Source organism: Falco naumanni, chromosome 4 (genome assembly GCF_017639655.2).
Source record: "Falco naumanni isolate bFalNau1 chromosome 4, bFalNau1.pat, whole genome shotgun sequence".
Taxonomy (NCBI): Eukaryota; Metazoa; Chordata; class Aves; order Falconiformes; family Falconidae; genus Falco; species Falco naumanni.
In genome coordinates this window covers 82,102,755-82,118,639 of record NC_054057.1, presented here as the reverse complement: position 1 = coordinate 82,118,639, position 15,885 = coordinate 82,102,755, and positions in this window count along the sequence as shown.

The window sequence follows — 15,885 nt, the reverse complement described above, 5'->3', positions numbered from 1 at the left end:
CCCCAAAGCCCCAGGAGCACCTAACACAGTGTGGCTGGTGTTGCCAGAGGCCAGCAGGGCTGGGCAACCATTGCAGCAAATCCCAGCATGATGCAGGGCCCAGCTGGCAGAGACCCTGCATCGTCACCAGCCCCACAGCACTGTCCCAGTGCAGGGACCTGCCCACAGCAGGTGACAGTCAGGGATGGAGGTGCGGCAGGAGCATCACAGAGGACGGCAGAGCCAGCTGTCTTATGGGAGGGGAGGGAGCTCATGAGCCATTGGGGTTTGCAGGGATTTCCCCACGTTCAGTTTTACCACCACATCCTCCTGTTGGGGTCGCTGGCAGTTTGGGCTGGTGGCTGTTGCTGGTTTGGCTTTCATCATGTGATGGCAAGGTTGGGGTAAAACATTCCCCCCACCTCTGCATACCAGCTCTCCAGGGTAAGAGCACGTCTAAGCCTTCTGATGGCTGTTAGACTTGGTTAAACCAATACTCTTATTTTATTATTTTTCTGGCAATAAGCATATGGGCTGTAACTCTTTTTGTCAGCTCTCCAAGAAGGATTTAACACCTTCTCCATAGAGGACAGCCTACTGATTGCCTGCTGCTCTGCTGGGATGTCTACAGGCTGCCTTCCCGAACTCCAAACCCATTTACAAATCCAGCATGCTTGATTTTAAGAAGAGCTGCAGCACTTTCCTTAGTGCAGGCATGCAGTGGTCTGCACTCCATGAGAAGACACACAGAGTCAAAGCCTGAGCTTGGAGGCTGCTCACTCTCCACTTGCTGTAGCAGCTGGGGAAGGGACTTGGGTGTAGCAGAGGGTCTGCCCCTTCCCAGGACTCCCAAGAGATCCTCAATGGGTCGTGCAAGGGATGGTGAATGTGCTCGATGGGGGGTTGACTACCAAAATCCACCTCCACGTAGTCTGGTGCCCCAGGCAGCACATGTGATGTTTTCTGTTTCTTCCGCTCCGGGAGCTGCCAGTTATTGATATGTTGAATGATGGGGGATGAACAATTAATGATAAGAAACTCCAAAGGTTTGTTGTTCCACTTGTAGCTATCAGGTGTGATGCCTGTGTGGCGCTCCTGAGAGCTGATTTCCCCTCCAAGAGATCTGTATAGTGGAGGCTGGGCACACTCCAGAGCCGAGCTCAGCTCTGCACTGGCTCTCTTGCCCCCATGTTGTGTGGACTGAGCCAATATCCAAGATGTTTTGGGGGGCCACGGCTGCAATATGCTGAGGCAAACCCACTCACCTCATTTTCATACTCTGGTTCGCTCTGGCCACCACCAGCACAATGGGATGTGGCTCCTCGCAAGCAGCCAGCCCCCAAAGGCAGTGAGCCCCCCACCGCCCTCCTCCACAGCCCCTCGGCAAGGGGGGTCATGCAACCCTCCATCCCTGCTTTCTTTGGCAGAGATTTCTTTGAGCCTTTCGGTTTCGATAGCTCTTCATGGCACACGGCCAGCCAGCTCCATGCTCCTCTTTGCTCATCAATCTTTTCACCAAAACATGGTGATATACGCTGCGATATACACTGAGCAGCATCCCACGGGCTTCCAAGACAGCAGACAAATTACCAGATTATTTGTGAATTTTACCCACCCGATGGGAATTCAATGCTTTGACTGTAAACGTGAAATCAGCTACTTCCTACAACTTCAAAACAGGGAGCTGTTAACAAGTCAGGTAAATTAAACAGCAGACTCACTCCACTAACAGGCAGAGCTGTCAGGAGAAGACAGATGTGCACAATCAGCGTGGAGCACAGCACGGCTCCATGGGGTCCAGGTTCCCCGTCCCCAGCTTGGGGAAGAAAGTACTGACTTGCTCCAGACCCGCTGCCCAGGAAGTTCCTCCGGAGCAGATCTACCCCAGGCCTTTGCTTGCCCTTTGCTGGGATGCTCTTGCACAAACCCATGTCAGGCAGTGGGACCAATTCTTGCTACGGTGCCTTGTCCCAGAACCCTGCTCCTTTTTGGTGTTGGCCACTTCAAATCCTTTAACAGCCCTTAACACTGAGCATCCAAAAACTGCAGGAGAAAAATCTCCAGAAATTACACTGCAAGCACAAAAATGGCTTTAAAACCTCACATTGCCAGAGATCAGATAGAGGAGGAACAGCACTCAATCAGAGATCAAGTTAAGGGTATCGCTCAGCTGAACAAAGCCACCTCCCCGCAAAAAGCCATCAAAGCCAGGGTTACAGGGGCTCATCCTCTCCCATGTGCATGAGGATCCATTAAGCCAGAGCGTAACTCTGAGTGTTCCCAGCCAGAGAAACTCCGACAAAGGGAAAATGCAGCTACACTTGAATTTGTTAGGTAAATTTATTATGGATAATTTAAATACACTGCAGAACTTAGTGTGCCGTATGCACCCTTTGATAGGGCTCCACAGTGCTGTAATCAACTAGTGCTGACAATAGGAAATGCAGATTTATTAATTTTCATTTATATATTGGTTTAAATAGCATAAAGTTAAATAAGCAGATTTTTTTTTTTAATTCCCCCTTCTTACTGCATGGCAGATCAGGTTAAATTACTTAAGAAGAGTCACTGGCATGAACTAATTTATACAACACTCTTTTGAGATGTGGAAAGTATTCACCAAAAATTAATATTTTTGGGGGTGAAACCAGGAAAAGGCATCAGGGCAGGAGATATTTTTTTCTTGTCTGACCAGTTGGAACAAAATTGCTATGGAAAAGCATATGCCATCCTTGTACCTCCCTTGGAAAATTCTTGTACAGCTTATTTAAAATATTTATGCGGGTACAGAAGGAATTACTCTGAGCTTTGTGTCTGCAAACAATTCTCAGCAAAATACTACAGGAGGCTTTCAAGGTTTGGGCCTTTTTTGAGGTAGTTAGGAGCGCTTTGCATAAATGTCATCTGGTTTTATTGTTTTGACACTTCCGCAATGATAAATATTGTTACTGAAAGTCAGCAAAACAGATGGATGACTGCCTTGGCGAATTTCGTGAAATCTCATGCTAATTAAGGGACTGTCAGAAAAAAAGGAAGAAAAAAAAAAAAAAGAGAGAGAGAATTGAGATACCGCGTTTGCTTCTCTGATTTGGCACACGGAGAAAAACGCAGCAGCCTTCCGAGTGAAACCTCCCGCAACTCCAGGGGAGTTGTGCTGGGTAAGAGCATCGGGTCTGCTCCACAGCGCTTCCTGATGCTGCTTTTCCCGAACACACTGTTGGACTTCGCTCCGCACCCAAATACATCTCTATGCCTCTGCTCCAGCCCATTTGCCTGCTCTTTGCCCATCCCTGGGCTCTGCCATGCTTGGCTCTGGGGTGGTGGCTGGACCATGAGCGCTCAGAGAAAGGATGTCCCCATATCTGTGATGCTGCCCATGGGGCAGCTGCTGCAGCTTGAGGAGTACATACCTTGAGGGGCTCCCACCTCCTCGCCCTGCTGCTCACTACTCAGAAATATGGAAAGATTTTGGAGTAATGTTGCCTTTCTCTGAGCTTTAAAGGAAGTGGATGACCTCACGGTGGAGGGCAAAAGGTGTTGGGAAATCAGTGCTGAAACAGGAGGATGATAAAACTCTTTGCATGAATCTTTCTTGGCCGTGTCCATCGAGGCGTAGACCTGCGACTGCAGGATGGTCATGGACCCAGTGATGAAAAAGCAGCCAGGGACCCCTCTGAGTCTGAGAGAATGGGGGCAGGAGAGGTCCCGGCGCTGGGCAGGGGGGGAGAGATGCAGCACCTGGTTGTCTTTAACTGAAACAGCCACAACATCAGTAAAAAGTTACAGGCTGGCACGAAATTGATTGGTTCTAGGAGGTAAAGATTGAAAAACACCAGTGGACTCCGAGGGCCGGTGGGAATGAGGAGGACCTGCCCAGGGTTTTGTTTACACTTCCAGGTTCCCACCATTAAGCAGACGAGCAGCCAGAGTTGTTTTCCTTCCAGCAGCTTGAACTCATCTGTTTGTCTTCATCTCTATTTGCAAACAGCAGCCCAGGGCCAGCTTTGCTTTCACTTTATCCTCGACAGCAGGGAGAGCCACAGAAACTAGAGCCGCAGCCCATCCAGCAGCATGAGGGATGGGAAACAGCTGAGTGGGGAGACCCCAGATCCCCCAAGGAGCCCGGGTTAAACAAGCCAAGCGTGGGACCCATGGGCATTCACAAGCCTCCCTGCTGGCTTGGGAAAGGTGCTGAAACATGGCCAAAAGAGTGCCATCACTGTGGGCTCCACACCCTGTGAGCCTCCTTCTTGTGAACGAGCAAGAGGATCCTGATACCATCCTGGAGGATCCTGATTGTCTTTGATAATCCTTGATTAGCATCCTTGATGCTCTCCTAAACACAGATGTTTTCTCTGAGACACCTAAGCTATGTAATGTGGGACAGAAAAATGCAAAGGACCCGTTGCCGGTTTGGCATCCAGGAGTAGTTGAATTACAGAGCCAGACCTGTCACTAACTCATTGACTAAGTTAGCGATAGTTAATCAAGGATATTAATAGTCTTTTCCATCATTGCAGCCTTCAGTTGGTTTCTCCCACAGCAACCTTATATACATCACCAGGGCAAACAGAGTTGACAATAAAAATCCATCCTTCCCCAAAGGGAAGGGACTGTTCATCACCACGTGCCTCTGCTGCTCTGGGGACACACGTGGGTGATTGCAAGCAGGTCATGGTTCATCTCTCTCATCCCTCCCGAAATATTCCCGAGGATTTTTTAAGGAGAACAATTGCAGGCTTGGATATGTCTCACTAGTTACCTGAAAAGCTTTGGTGGGAGCTTCAACCCTCTGGGTGTCTTCTCCAACCAGGGCAGTGAATGAAGAATTCAGGGAGCAATTTCTCCAACCCAGCAAGGAATTGCTCACCAGAATGTCCCTGCACAGGTACCAACCTTCTGTCCCATGGTGAACAACCCCCACCACGCTCCCCGCAGTGGTAGGGTCCATCCCTGCACCCCAGCCCCTTCTCCTGCAGCAGCACCTTGCCTTCCACATCCAGAACAGCCAACTATTTCCCCACTTTCACAGGGTTCTCCTAGACAGCCCCTGCTTTTCTTCCTCAAGACATCCAACTCTGAAAAGAACTTCTCACTGACATCTGCGTTCCCTGCTGCTGTGCATGGTTAAAGCCTTACCACTGCTTGCTCAGCAGCATTGCCCGGATACCCTCAAAATGGGCACCGAGAAAGGAAAGCCCAACCGTTGCCCCTTCATTTGCCAGTAAGCATCTCCCGACCCTCCAAACCTCCAGGGCACTTGGCTTTTGTAAGCTTGGCCAGACCTTTCTTAACCATCATACTCATCTTGTTGCTGCATTTAAGGCTTCTTTTTAATTTAAAAAATCTCATTGATATTTTGTATCTTTTTTTTTTATTTTATTTTATTTCCCAGGGTGCTAATATTCCTTTCAACAGACCTTGATTAATAGCTGAAACCTCAGGAATATTCCTGGTATTCACTTAGCCAGAGCAATTACACTGCAAAGAACAGCATGAGGACCCTGGTTTGACATGCAAATAGCCATGTTACACAATTAGTTGATGCACAATTAATTGGAATAACGACAAATATAGTCAAATAAGGCTGGATTTAAGCTGTGTAAATCTGAGGCGTACCTTAGGGTTATACAATTAAGAGAAGCAAGGAGACAACAGCCGAATCCTTCAAGGACAAAAAGCCCATTCCTGAGAAAAACGCTTTTCTCTTTAGATCCAACCTGGGAAAAACTGGCAAAAAAACAGACAAAGTGACCTGACTGTGACAAAGACTCAACAGATGCGTGTCCCTTACTTACATGGGCTTGCACCAAGAATTACCAATGCTGGCCAGGGCACCTCGCCACAGGGACAGGTGACGGGACAGAAGGAGGGAAGCTAGGAAGGGATGACCTCCTAAACCTGTTGGCACTCCAGGTGCAGAGAGGGGATCACCTCAACACGGGTGCTCCTGCCCCTGCTCCTGTCCAGCTGCACTCAAGACGTGGCACAGAGCTCCTCCATACCAGTCTCACCAGCTTGGCAAGGGTCAATCACCCCCCGACCTGCCCAAGCCTCACAGGACAGTTTTGCTTCTGTTTCTCATCCTTTTTTATAACGCAAGAACCACCAAACTTTCTTGAAAGAAGAAGAAAAAAAATCTCAATAACATCTTGTACAGCATTGCCACAATGGTCTTCACTACGACCCACTAAAAATGAGGATAAACTTTGAATGTTCATCTGTCAGTTTTATTTCCCTCCCATCTGTTTCTTCCCAGTTTGCAAGCCCAGAAATGGGGAGAGAAAGTGGGATGCAAACACTTTTTTTCTGCAGCTGCTTCAGGGCTGGCCTTCCTGTCCTCCAGGCACCTGATCCTCCAGGATCACAGTGGTCTGTGATCCACACAGTGACCAAACCTGCACGGCCCCATGGTGACGAAATAATTAACCAGCAGGCAAGGAGCACTGAGGGCTTCCTGCAGCCAAAAAAAAAAAAAAACAAACAGGACACGTTCATCACTGCATTGTGCAGAGGACAAGCGTGCCTCAGAGTCCTTGCAATGTTAATTTTATTTTATTACTACTTTATTTTGCTGTCCTTTTGAAAACTGCTACATTAACCCCCAGATCTTAGATATTGAGCCTAGCCGGTGTTAAAAGTTTAATTACTCTTACTGTTAATTACAATGCTTGCAGAGAGTGCTTGCCATCCAGTCCTGACAAGCTCTGATTCCCTGCACATTTTTAATGGTGAGATGTATGTGGGGGGGAGTTTTAAGCCCTCTGATGATAGAAGTCCCAGATGGGTGCTGGGTGTAGAGACATCAAGATGTCTGAGAGCATCCCAGGATGCCTCCAGGCAAGGTCCTTCAAATGTGGCAATAAAGCAAAATAACCTGGAGGTGTCCTGACCCAGTCTACGCTTGCTTCCCTATTCCTGGTACCTTGGTCTATGGATTTGGGTGACCATTTCATTTTTTTCCTGGTCTCCACTTAACCTTTGCTTCTGCTGTTTCTTGCCCATCTTCCCAAACGCTTCTTTTCTTCAAGTTCCCATTGGACGGACCTGCAGAATGGACTTCAGTGTAGCTGAAGCAATTGAATAGATTTGCAGAAAACTTTTGTTCATGTTTCACCAGCTTGTGATATTTTTACAGGCTTTAGTTATCCACTTATTCTTCTGCCTTGATCAGTAGTTACGTGCTGTAGCCTTACTCCATTGGTAGAAGAGGGAATTAATCAAACCCTATACAACATTGCCCACGTTCAGTCTCTTACTGGGGTTCTATTGAGAAACAAATGATGCTTTAGGACTTAAATCAATGTCCATTGAGCCAATACCCTTCATGTGATCTCAGTGTGGTTTGGATCAGCTCTTTAGCATGCACATTATTACAGTAAGTGTTATTTATCTAGAGATGATATTTAGCCTTGAAAAACGATCAGGAAAATTTTAAGCAGCCAAAGACAAATTCTACTTGATCACACATACAATAATGATTGATGGTAATGGAAAAAAACAAATGCTATAATGATGATTTACTCGCCTGTCAAAAAAAATTAGTCATCCTAGAATTATGCCAAGCTTATGTGGATATGCGGACATGTACACAAACACACGTGTGTAGGTACATATGTGATGTTGCATCTGTGACGGCAGTGGCACACATGCTCTGGGGCTGGGGAGCACAATGGCACAGTCTCTTGCATAGTAGAAAATATAATTCACCAGGGTGGCAGCAATGCTTTGCAGAGGGATGATGAGAGGAAGCATCTAATTATCAACATGTGCCATATGAACTCCTTGCTGGTACGTAGGAGAACATACAAAACATGTGCTGAGGCCTCATTTCACACTGTAAGTTAAACCAATCTATATTTAAGCACGGATGATTTGACCATATTTCATCCCAGGGATTTCTGGTGATATGGAATGGGGCTGATTTTGCAGGACTCCGGTGTCATCTATATACTGTCACATATTTGAAATAGACTTGCGATGTGTTTGATCCAACATTTATTTTTTCCAGCTGGAATTCAGGGGTTGCTGCTATCAAACATTTGTGTTCCTTGCTGTTGATTAGGAAGGGGGGCTTTTAATGGGGTTTTATTTTTTGGGGTGTCCCCCCCAGCACAATTTCAGGTAGTTTCAGGTCATTAATGCTGGTCCTGGATCTCCCCTTTCATTTGAAACCAGCACGAGGGCACAAGAGTGAATGAGACCATCCCAAGATTTCTGTTTCTTTACATAAATCAAATTCTTTTACAATCCTTCAACATAACGCATTAAAATATGCCTGTCTCGCCTGCTCTCTCCCAGCAGCGTTCTCCCGGATTGCCTGCGAGAGGAGTGCAGACCCCTGGGAATTGTTTAGCAGCGATTCACTGGGTCAGTGTATTAGAACAGACTCAAGTCTATCAGCCAGATGGTGACTTCAGAAAAAAATTGACACACCATTTCAAACTGATTTCACGCAAACCCTCCTGAGGGGAGCCAGTGGGAATCCAGCAATCAGATCTGTTGTGAATAAATATTACAAAATTGTCAATTACAAAAGGGATGTTTAAAATGTTTGACTGATTTAGAAGTCTATTCATTCCTTGCCTTATACTTTGATGATGGATCTTTCAATATCACTGACTGATTGCTTCACTTGGCCAGAGAAATCTCAGCTTTTAATTTTTTTTATCAGAAGAAGTTACTGTACTGCCTTTCCAGGCTTTTATGGTAAGCAGGCATCTGAGATAAAAGCTAAGCCAGGTACAATCTGGAGCATGATGTCTTCTACAGATAGTGGCTTAAAAATGAGCATTGGACTACTTAATAAGGTAATCAGGTCTGAACACTTTCAAAGCTACACAAGACCAAGATCTCTCATGGGTAAATTTAATCAATGTACATGCAAATGTCTGCCTTTACAGAGAGGAGAAGTTGCAATAACCTTCCAAGCACCAGCTATACATGAACATCAAGTCAGGTATTCAGCTGAAGAAGGTATTTGCCTTGCATTGCAACTCACAGCAGAGGCAGTTTTTGCTGTCCTGCTACTCATGCGACTGCTGTCAGTCCTTCACTTTCTCTGGCCTCGTTTCTTTGTCTTGAACTGCATGTCCAGGCAGGCCATTCCCAGCTTGGCAGGGCTGGCTGAGCCTTTCCCATCCTTGGCCACCTCTCCCCTCCGTTAGACTGGAGCAACCCATGGGCCACCTAAGCCCATTCCTGAACCATTGCAGCTTCCTCATCACAGACATTTCTGGTTCCAAGGGATCTTTGAATTTGTCAGCACTACTGGATCACTCTCTGCTTCCCTCTGATGAAGACCAGATCCCTGATGTGGTCACTGTTCACTCCTCTTCCCCACCTCCCCAGCTCTGAGGTGGCCTAATTTATTGTTCCAGGGTAGTATTACCAGTTGTCCCTCTCTTTTTAGATCTTCATATAGTGAACAATAAAGCTCACCTCCAGCTGAAGCCATTGCTCCCACGTGGTTTTCAGCTGGGCTGTGCTGGTCAGTCTCACCAGTCCTTTGCTCCCACCAGATGGAGATACAATCACTGCAAAAGGACAGTGAGGCGTAAATCAAAGTTATTCCAGAAACAGAATTTCAGAGGGTTTTAAGGATGCAAATGAAATGTATAAAGCTTTATTAGTGCGGTATTATCTAATTGTACCCAGACTGTTGTAAAGATGTGATTTATAGAAATTTATATACTATGTTTCCATCCTAGATTTACCTCCATTTCTGAGAGATTATAGCGCTTTCTAGCAGTCCTAACAACTCTTCCATAAACAGATAAATCTCTCCTTTAAAAAATCCAGATCCCAGGCCTTGCCTCTCCAGATGATATGCACAATTCAGCCATCAGCCTGAACCCGAGCCAGGCCTGGAAGAGACTTTCTCAGCAAATATTTGTCCACCCTTTTAGAGATTTGGTTTGCCTGGCTCGGAGGCACTCTGGACACAAGTGGTGATGCGTGGTATTTATATTGCCTTTCTCTTCGCCCTTGCTCCCTGCGCAATGGTCATAGGCAGCTCCAAAGAGGAAAGAGCCATAAAAGCTGATGTCTCTGCCCAGGAGGGATGGAAGATGACCTTGCCTCTGGGTGACACCTGTGGGCTCTGTCCCTCTGGCTCTAAATACCCGCTGTTCATCAGCACGGCTGCCCTGCTCCTGGCTGAAATGCCCCACGCTGTCGGGACAGTCTGGGTCACGCTGGTTCATGAGAAACCCTCACTGCAGCCCCTTTTGCTTTGGGTACACACCACCCTCCCTGGTGCAGTTGCATCCCGATGCTTTTCCTCCCTTCTCCTCCTCTACCCAGTGACAGCATCACTGACCTGCTGGTACCCCCAGCCCCAGCTTTGCCTCTCCTTGAAATTTTATCTGGCTGCCCCTCCAGTGAGGCCTGGGAGAATCACAGGCTTTGCACTGGCAATGTCATGGTATGGCAGCCCCAGGCAGCCCTGGGAAGCTGGGATGAGCCACAAGTCTCTCAGGCACCAGGGACATCTCCTTACCACCCCCCTCTCAGCTCTTTGTCCCTGTCCCTGTGGTCCCCCAAGTGTCCAGCCACTGTTTGTTCCTTGGGATGGAGCAACAAACCAAAGGCAAAACTCCACATGATTTTGGTGGCTGTGACCCAGGTTTCTCTGCTGAGGTCTGAGGCTCCTCTCCTGGCTGTCCTGGCCATCAGGTCCCTGCTCCTCTTTAACGTCCTTCCCAGGCGCTGGAGAAAAGCTTTTCTGGCACCAGAGCTCTTTCATCAATCTTCCGCAGAGCTCCTCCTCCTTGCCGGACCTCTCAGCGGTTTCCCAAACCCAGGACCCCCCGTGTGCCCCTCGAGCTCTGTCCCAGCCGTCCCCGTGCCCTGTTGGGGTCCCAGCACATGGTGCTTCAGATGCTGTCCAGCCCACTGGCCTGGGAAACTGCCTGCTGCGGGGACCGCTGGAAACAGAGACCCAGAGACATCAGACTAAGTTGCACGGTCATTATTTCCAGGAGTCTCTTGATCAGTGGTATGAAAGGCAACAACAAAGGTCATCCTGAACTTTAAACTCAACACCATGCCCCATCCCCCCAACAAAGCACTTTCCACCCAGGCAGTAAATCTTGCCACAATGAGGGAGAGCTCACCGTTTCCAGAGAGCAGGTCCTTCCCAGACGTCAACTTCAGCATCTGAGCCTGTGTTCATCCAAGAGACAGACCCAAACTTTTTGAAGTTCTTACCCAGCTCAGCCTCCAGCTCTGGCTTCTTTGCCACTGCAATGTGTTGGGTGACCCAGCCCTGGTGCTGCACTGGGCTGTCCCTGCAAGCACAGTGGGGCACAGGGATGGCTCTGACAAGCTTTGATGGGGTGTGCTAGAGACATCCATGGCACAGGAAAACTCAAGGGACCTGGGGTGTGCTGGAGACACCCAGGGCACAGGAAAGCTCAAGGGACCTGGGTCTACCTGCCACCCCAAAGGCAGGGAGATGCCGCATGCGACATCGGTTTTCTCCCCCTCAGGACTCCAGGGGCATTTTCTGTCCCAGGGAGCACTGAAGGCATTGACGAGTCAGTGTTACCAAATCACTGCCGTGCTTTCAAAGAACCATCTCTCTCCATGGTGGGGGTGTATCTTTAAAATATCTGCTTATTGCACACCAAGAGGCATCGCCTGTAGCAAAGAGAAACACCTGAAGAACAAGAAATTAAGTCTCCGGCTACAGAAATGCTTCCACCCAAAACAGTCAGATTTTGGTCAATATTCTGGGGAAATTTTAATAAAATTACTCAGAAATTTCCCTCTGAACGGCAATCTGAAACCACTTTTGTCAGCCACTGAAATTGCCTCGCACCCTCCTAGGTCGTCTCTGAGGTTTCACACTCTTGCATGCTCTCTCCTTTTTTTTTTCCTTCCTCCCCTATAATAAGATTTATTATTGGGTTATTCTTCATGGTATATTAGCCCTTAGCCAGAGTCGGTGCTGACAGAAATGTTAGTCATTTGGGCTCTGCTTAACCTGCTAAGAAGAACTGAATTTACAGAATGGGACGAGGTTTTTTATGATTTCATTCCAGAGCCAAATCAGATAAGAATAATTATCCTCTCCTGGGATATTAGGCAGCACCTCCCCAGGACCGGCAGCTGACAGCTGTTTTATTGGTTGAGTCACTTGGGTCTGGAGTCGAGGATTAATTGTTCATGTGTCCGGGTGGCTCTAGGAACAACAGTGAAAGGTTCTTTCTGGAGATGGGAGATAATTTATTTTCAATTGTTTTCATGAACATGATTTCAGTGGACAAGGCGAATTAAAAATAAAATCGCATAAATAACCTCACGCCCACCACCCTCTGCACCCCTTGTCAAACACTGGCTTGTGCATTTCAGATCTGGGGATCTTTTAGCAGAAACAAAAGTACATCAGAGGGAAAATATGCTCCTTCCAAGACAAGCCCAAGTCCACTTTGTTACCAAACGTCCTCTCTGACCGCCCCGCGAAGGCAGTACCCAATGCCCACCCCTGCCGTTCCTTGGCACCCGCCCCCGAACGCTTTTATTCAGAATTAATTTACTCCTGCCTATCACCTGCTTGAGATTATTCTAATGATAATGGCCATGATCCAAAGCAAATTAAAAACCAGTGGTGAGGCTCTCCCTGACTTCAGCAGCCCTGCACTCAGCTGAGCGCAGCTTCGCAGGAGCCACCCTCTTCCCCCCGACGGCAGGATTTGGCCTCCCCCCCACGGGGACACATGCTGTGTCTATCTGACGGGCAGAAGGGGCCCAGGACGAGGCGAGGAAGGCAGTTGCCTCGAGCAGCAGGGGCTCAGGCAGCACAACACCCACTGCCCAGCTTGCCTGTGTGGCTCTGCCAGCACTGGGGTAGCCAGCGAGGTTTCCTCAACCACCCAGCCCTGGGATGCAAGCAGCAGCAGGAATAAAAATCTACCGTTTTCCAGGGATTTGCTGCCAGATTTCTGCCCAGCATCCCTTCTCCTCCAGCTTGTGGAAGGGGCCTGTCCCTGGGTTGCATTTTGCCTGGATGTTGAGGAGGGGGAGCCTCTCCAAGGGGGTTTTGGGGCTAGGTTTGCTGCTGGGCATTGCAGTTTGTTTGAATGGGATGGGGCAAGTCCCCCAGCTCTCTTGCAGAGCTCACCCCAGTGCTCCCACGTTGTGGCTCATCCTACAAACCCCAAAAAAGAGGTGATGCTCTGGGAGAAACAGCGAGGCTGTGTGGGGAAAGACATTTAAAACCAGTGTTTCCCACCCTTGCCCCTCTGACATCTTCATGTCATGTCCAAATCCATGGTACAATCGCTTTGGATGGCCAGGGGAGTTTTAAGTACATCCCAAAGACAGCAAATAGAAAGAGTCAAGCCAAACCATCCCTGGGGCTCACTGAGCAAGTGCCAGGGGTCTTACAGCTCTAGAGCAAGGTGGGTCCTTGCAGTGCTGCACCTCAAACCCAGGGATGCAGATCCTGATGCCAGGTCTGAGTCAGCAAGGACCAGAGCCACAGGGACTGTAGTCAGGTGTAAAATGCACTGGTCACTGGCTTTTCACCCAGTGTTAAGAGTATGAAACTACACAGATACTCAGGAGCTCCCAGATGAGCCTTGATCCAAGGTCCGAGTGCTGCTCCAGCCTGGGGTTTGGTGGCCTTTGCTCTCCAAGGCAGACAAAACTCTTCTTTACCATGGCCTTCGTGCTCTGCTAAGGACCTTGTGTACTGGAGGTGGGTGCAGCCGGTGGAGCTCAGGCTTTCTGCACTTCATCAACAGCTGGTGAGCACCATGCCAGCACCAATGTCTTCCTGCCTCAGGAGATATTTCAGTGTTATCTTAGTGCAAAATATGGAGGAAAAATGTGAATGTGCCTAGAGACAGGACACTTTAAGACAGACTAAATTGCAGTAAACATGGATAAGAAGCCATCTCCAAGTTTCTGCATGAGCCATAGATGTGCTTGTATGCTACTGTAGCCCCCAACACTTTTCCCCTACAGCAGATAAAGGAGCTGAGGTCTTTGTGTGCATGGAAGAGAAGTTGGACAATATTCAGGCTTGGCACAAAGTGAACAAAACTCCCCCTGAAGCCAACAAGCATCTTTGCCCAGTTCTGCCAGGGCTAACTTTGTCCCTGAGGCTATTACCCGAGGGCTCTCAGGCGGTTCGGGTGCACAGTGCTGATCTGTCAGATGAGGAAGTTATGAGGAAGCAATGGAGTGTCACGAAGGGATTGAAGAGAATTGATACGTGAGCCCGGATAATTATGAGGTTGCCAGTCCAGTGTCATTTCACGGCTGGGCTGGCTCTTTGTGGTGTATGATACCCATCAATGCAAAAATGGAAATGAAGATAAATGGGGCAATGGCAGAAGCAGTTAGATCTCTCTTGCAGGCTGATTGCCAAAGCTCTCTGTTGATCGAGGAACAGCACCCTCCACCAGCAGCAAAGGGTGAACTTGTGAGACAGAAAGTGTGACATGCTACAATCTGCTGTGGGAACCACCGCAAGTCATCAAGGACTACATTCACCAGGCTGAGCAGTTTTAAGAAAGCAGTTTGCCAAACTCTACTTTTCCAAGGTAAAATTGTCACTCTGCTGTGTCTACTTTGCGTGTTAGGGTGAGCATCACAGGCAAGGCTGAAGTAGGACAGTGATGCAGCTGGGCTGGGAGGGCGCAAGAGAGTGACAAAGCCACGGGGTGGAAATTTTAAGGTAGATAAGAAATAATGTGAACTAAGACAGAGAATGCCACATGCAATTAAAAAAATGTAGGAGAAGTAAAGGCTCAGCTTCAGAGGAAGAAGAAGAAATTGTTTCCACACAGGAGACAGCTGTCTCTGCTGTGCCTTGTCTGAGTCCCAGTAGACAGGACACTGAGGCTCAGCTGGGCTGCGTGACTTTCTCAGGTTCACATCAGTTCTTCCTTCCCTGGGAGGGAAGCATGGACTATGAAAAGATGGAAACTTGTGATTTGCACCAGCACGTGTTGCATCATCCCAAAGTTCACCTACACTCACTGCATCTGTCCCTACAGCAGTTGCAGGCAGGCATCCCTGAAAAGTTGGAGAAACAAAACTTTAGAAAAGGCAAGAAGTTTTCTACAAGTTGTAGGAATCACAAGAAAAGGAGGAACAGCAGAAGATGATGCACATTAAGAAAAATTATGCTGGGTATAAATGGATTTAGATAGGGAAATTACTGTTGCATGTATGCAGCCACCCATTGCCTGACAAAGTCACCCCAGGAGTGACGGCGGAGGTCCACTTTGGAGGCTCTGTCTACAGAGAGGTGCCAGAAACCCCAAGGTAGTTGTGGAGGGCCTAGTGGTGGAGGGGGGAAGCTCTAAGGATGGTTTCAAGGAAACAAGTATTTTTATTATGATCCCCAGCCCTCTGCAAAGGGGAGCAATGCCGAACAGATGATGACATGATTTATTTGCAAAAGGTGGTGCCCTCACCATGCATGAGATGTCCAAGGGAATAAAAGCTCTCAGACCTCAATTAGCTATGAGATTCCAGTGATAACGAAGTGCTGATTGCTGCCTCAACTGGAGGAGAGAGAGAGCCGATTAGGGGAGTAGTGGAGGGTGTCTCTGTAAACACGGCCAAATCGGGGGCAAAAGTGTTGGGCTGACACTACTCTGTCACCCTCCACGTCTCCCCCTAGTTCCATGAGCTGAGAACATGTGGAAGCATTAGCCCATATTCATTGTGTGGTCTCCGCAGAGAGGACATCTTTTTGGACTCAGGAGATGGAGGGAATGAGCAAGTGTACATGGTGTTTTACAGATCTTGGCAGCGATGCTGCCCTGCATCCACTTCAGCCAGGAAAGAGAAAGGCTTGGGTCAGGCAGAGGGGCACTACATAAAATACAGCTGCACTGAAATCACCACTTCACCCCACATCCTGCTCAGGATAAGGGGAAATTC